Here is a 6,000-nt window from a genome sequence, read left to right as displayed (position 1 = left end):
CTGCAAGTGTACAATTACATGTATTCAATATTTCAATAATCGGAAAATAAAGTTACCATTTTGTTTTAGTCGTGGTTGAAAGAGAATGATATATTTCCAAGCTTATTTATGGTGCAAATTTTCAGAAATGTAAAACATTACGATTTGCATGTTTAATACACATATGTATTCAATGAAACCATACACCATGTGTTGAAGCAGTTAAAGATATGAAAAAGTCATCTGAACTGAATGCTTTATTCGATGATCATTAATCAACTTACTCACTTTTAAAATTATTTTCATTACTAAACATGCACATCTAAAACAGTAGACACAGTAGGGAAGTAATAACATTATGCTGCGTAAGTCACATCACTAGCACTTTGTAATTAAATTCAATTCAAAATTCATTCCATTAAAAACAAACTTTATCCAAAATCGATTTTCGTATGAAGGGGCTATAGCTTATATAATTTGCTTGGAGTACATGTATCCCATCACCTCCAGCTTTTGATGCATAATGGTTATTACGTTATATTACAACTGCAATTTAAATGAATTATGCGACAATTATGCATTTGATAATAAATATGATGCAATATTTATAAATTTACAAATGCCAGTAATAATAGCGAATTTACCTGTGCTGTATGTATATCTTTATCATTTACTGTGGAAATGTATATGTCAATTAGAGAGTTATGGCAATGTTTATGCTTATTATATGTACATGTATATATCTATGCAATGTATATCGCCTGATCCTCTCAAATTGTTGTTTGACAAAGCAAATAGAATGGTTGATGATGTTAATTGTATATAGGTAATAAACAGGCACGTAGTATTGGGCACGTAATATCCCCACACTTTTTCTTGCAGCAATTTTTTTTTTTAAATTTACATACTAAAAATTGAATTATTGTGGAGTTGACCCCCCCCCCCCCACACTTTTTTGGAAGTATATAACAATTGGAATGGAAAGTGAGAGAAATCGAAGTTATAGATATATACTAGGCCAGGGACCCCCCCCCCCCCTCCGGGTTAGGATTATGAAGGTTTGGGGAAATTGACTTTTACCCTACTTTTTTTTTGCTTGTCAAGATATTTTGGATGAGTCTGCCCCCCCCCCCCCCCCCCCCCCGCTATCAAAATCGATGCTACGAGCCTGATAAATATATGTCTATTACTGTGTTTAATTTAAGATTAAATAACTACTGGTCATATGTTAAGTGATAGCATTGTTGAATTTTAGATTCTGTTAGTATCTTAAAAATGATTAGTTCCTGCTATGTTTATGTAAACCTATAATAATGATGATATCATTCATTCTTAAGCAGAGGGGAGTGAAGTAGGAATGGATTTAATCTAATTCCTACTTGTATTTGTTTTTATTAACTATAACAATTTGAATATTCTAGGTTAGTTACTTACTTCTGTTGTTACGATAAATAAGTTCGTCTTGACATATCGATCGAAAGTAAAGCCCCACAGGTGTTCGATCATAATGGGGAATGTCAAGCTTTTGTTTATAGGAAGTAACCTCTCTTGGGTGGTGCTAAATCAATTCAAAGGTCCTATCCTTACAATCTATTCACTAGATATAACGTTATATATTTCGTACTTCCCTACATTGTTTATTAAATATTTTATATGCTTTGATCATAATGTCGTCGTCATTAGCTAGAAACTATTTTTGGCCTGTAAACTTAACGTTAGGTTGTTGTTTATGACATTTTGGCCTAGGCCTTTCCACCGGCTGGACGCGCTAACGCTCCCGTCACGGGGGTGGGGGTGGTGGTTTTTTGATAGAGATATTTAATACATATTTTCTATATTTGGCACACATTTTCAATTCTCATCATTATTTTTGTTTCTGTTATTTGCTATAAAATCGTGGATTAATGATGATGTCTTTTGAGACTGATGTTGATCATTGTAAATGGTATTACCGGTGTAAAAGGTAAAATATATTATCAAACTTAATAGTAAGACCGGACAAAATCTTGGGAAATTAATTAAAACAACATAGACAACGGTAAACATATTTTAGAGTGCGATTCTGACCTGTCTTATCCTATAACACATATTTATTCTATAAAAGTTCACAGACATATATTAATATTTAAGTGGACAGCTCACCAATCACTATACAATTTTTTTGTTTCCCCTTTTACTTGCCACTAAGCAATAGTTAAACGTTTTAAAATTTATGTCATAAATTTGAATTATATTTCTATTTGTTATATTCAGTAATATATTTCAACCATATACATGTAACTCTTTATAGATGAATAGTTAATCGCTTGTCCGAAAAGTATTAACAAAGAATCAATATTGTTTGCGTGGACCCTGAGGTCCACACAGAAAATATATAAGCGAAAGTGGGATTCGCTTTTGTAGAAAGATTCAGGAAAAACTATACCGATTTATCTGTGAGTGAATCTGTGTGGCCTTAATTATAAATAATAAAGAATCTGACCCCCTTCATAAAAACATTAAAAAAAAGTATGACTCTGATATGCCGATCATTAAAGAAGGGTGGGATATACAAAATATTGAAAATGCCATAATCTAATTGCAAATTGGATCCTTGGGATCAGGTTTTAACATTTTTGTCATTCAATAAAACAAAATGCTTATTTTCACCTTCAACTATGTTGTTTTTTTTCTTATTTCATAAAAAAAACCCCACTGTGCTGTCGTCTTGTCTGTTTATAACGAAGGAACATAACGTACGTTTACGTCAAGACCGAACTACAATATGCATAAAAACACTAATCGCGATGTTTTGTTGTTCTTCAAAATAGCGATTTCGTGAAATCTATGGTAGGCTGAGAAAATTACGAAAATCCTTTATTTTTATTTTTAGTGTGTTTCTTCATATTACTAAATAAATGTTGACTGTGTTTTCGGGCAACATTGATTATATTTGCCCCGAGGGACAAATTATTGCCTGACGTAAAGCGTCAACCCAATTAATATTTCGTTAATAGTTTATAATTTTTGAAAATAGCTTATTTATTTAAAAATAAAAACCATAAACATGTACACCTTTATCAGAGGGGGTAAAACAAATGCGATAAAAATTCAAGGCATTTTTGTTTAATATGTCGCCTAATTATCATTCGCATGTAAAGCTGTGTATCGTGAGCATTGTCGCTATGTTTAAAGGTGTGAAAAAAATATATCAAATATAGTCATTCGAGTCTCTGTATCAAATGAAAAAAAAATGTGAGCATAAACATATGTACACAATGCTATTCTAATGTCAGTGTTACAACTGGAATATATTGTTGTTCGTACTTTCTCTTATCATAGTCAATTAGAGTATTTACCATTTTTAAATAAGTTTTCTCATCATATCACAAATTGAATACATTTATTGATAAGCCCTAAAACTGCTTCAACGCGCCACAATAAAATTTATGATGCCCTCCTGGAAACAGTAATATTTTACAGGTAAAAGTTATCTTCCGAATAAATATTCTGCATTTTAATTACATTGGGTTCGAAATGCACACAGCCAGTTGCAAGACAAACGTAAACATTTCTTTGAAAACTAAAATGTCAGGACAACGTCTGCGATCCGTTTTAAATTCAGAGATACTTTAGCTGATTTTAAAAATATTTGAAAAAAGTTGGTAAAACAATGAAAGTAACTAGAGCAAAGCTCGTTGCAAAGCAACGAGTGGGTCTTCCGTTAATGTCGGAAGTAAAGCTGGAAGTTCCTGTAAGAAGCAGAGCTCTTAAACCAATAACAAGAGTAACTAAAATAAAAAGATGAAAAAATCGAATTATTCCTGGTACGACTTAACAAAATACGAATGATTTTAGGTACGACTTAACAAAAACCTTTCCGATTTCAAGAACGACTTAACAAAAAAAATCCGAATGTGTTACTGTACGACTTAACAATTATTTTTGGTACGAGTTAATTTTACTTTGAACATTACGCTATTTTTTAAACCAAGGACGCGGAATCAAAATTTCCGGAAAAATCAATTTTTAAACCCCGATATCTCTGTAATGCATTGTCCGATTTTAAAACGGCTTTCAGTGTTAGATTCAGCTTAATAAGCTCTACAAAACGTATATACATTTTTGATTAAATCAGAAAATTCATTTTTTCGAAAAATTTGTTTTACTTCCGGTTTCGACCGGAAGTGATAGATTTTCATTTCCAGCCTTATTACAAAGGTAAATCGATCAAATCATAACCATTCAAAATTTCAAGCCTCTATCTTAAAGCGTTTTTGAGAAAAGTCCGGGACAAAATGACTTTTTGAAATTTTTAAAAATGACGTCACGTCAAAACGGAGGTGACGTTCTCTTTAAAACTTTTACATTTTTGAGGGACGCCAACTTGCAAAAATCTCTGAAAATTTCATCAAAATCGGTTAAAAACCTTTTGAGTTATGAGGCAAAAAAGGAGTCAGAAGAAAAGAAAAAGAATAATAATAACTAGAGCAAAGCTCGTTGCAAAGCAACGAGTGGGTCTTCCGTTAATACCGGAAGTAAAGCTGGAAGCTCCTGTAAGAAGCAGAGCTCTTAAACCAATAACAAGAGTAACTAAAATAAAAAGATTAAAAAAATCGAATTATTCCTGGTACGACTTAACAAAATCCGAATTATTACTGGTACGAATTAACAAAAACCTTTTTAATTTTAAGAACAACTTAACAAAAAAAAATCCGAATGTGTTTAAGTACGACTTAACAATTATTTTTGGTACGAGTTAACTTTACTATTAACATTATGCTATTTTTTAAACAAAGGACGCGGAATCAAAATTTCCGGAAAAATCAATTTTTAAACCCCAATATCTCTGTAATGCATTGTCCGATTTTAAAACGGCTTTCAGTGTTAGATTCAACTTAATAAGCTCTACAAAACACATATTCGTTTTTGATTTGATCAGAAAATTCATTTTTTCGAAAAATTTGTTTCACTTCCGGTTTCGACCGGAAGTGACAAATTTTCATTTCGAGCCTTATTACAGAGGTAAATCGACCAAATCATAAGCATTGAAAATTTCTAGTCTCTATCTTAAAGCAAATTTGAGAAACGCCGCGGACAAAATGACTTTTTGAAAATTTTAAAAATGACGTAACGTAAAAACGGAAGTGACGTTGTCAAGAAAACTTTAAAATCTTTGAGGGATAATAATGTCACATTATCTCTGAAAGTTTCATCAAAATCGGTTGGAAACTTTTTGAGTAATAAAGCCGAGAAGGAGTCAGAAAAAAAAGAAAAAGTATAATAATAACTAGAGCAAAGCTCGTTGCAAAGCAAAGAGTGGGTCTTCCCTTAATGTCGGAAGTAAAGCTGGAAGTTCCTGTAAGAAGCAAAGCTCTTAAACCAATAACAAGAGTACCTTAAATAAAAAGATGAAAAAATCGAATTATTCCTGGTACGACTTAACAAAATCCGAATGAATTTACGTACGACTTAACAAAAACCTTACCGATATAAGAACGACTTAACCAAAAAAAATCCGAATGTGTTACAGTACGACTTAACAATTAATTTTTAGGTACAAGCTAATTTAACCAAGAACTTGATACTAATTTCTTAACCAAAAACGCGGAATCAAAATTTCCGGAAAAATCATTTTTTGAACTCGTATATCTCTGTAATGCATCGTCTGATTTTAAAACGGCTTTCAGTGTTAGATTCAGCTAAATAAGCTCTATAAAACACGTATTCATTTTTGATTTGATCAGAAAATTCATTTTTTCGAAAAATTTGATTCCCTTCCGGTTTCGACCGGCAGTGACAGATTTTCATTTCCAGCCTTATTACAGAGGTAAATCGATTAAATTATAACCATTGAAAATTTCAAGCCTCTATCTTAAAGCAATTTTGAGAAACGCCGCGGACAAAATGACTTTTTGAAAATTTTAAAAATGACGTAACGTAAAAACAGAAGTGACGTTTTCAAAGAAACTTCACAAACTTTGAGGTATTATAGTTGCACACCACCTCTGAAAATTTCATCAAAATCCGTTGTAAATTTTC

This window comes from Crassostrea angulata, chromosome 2 (assembly GCF_025612915.1).
Source record: "Crassostrea angulata isolate pt1a10 chromosome 2, ASM2561291v2, whole genome shotgun sequence".
Taxonomy (NCBI): Eukaryota; Metazoa; Mollusca; class Bivalvia; order Ostreida; family Ostreidae; genus Magallana; species Magallana angulata.
Note: the sequence above shows the minus strand (reverse complement) of the source record.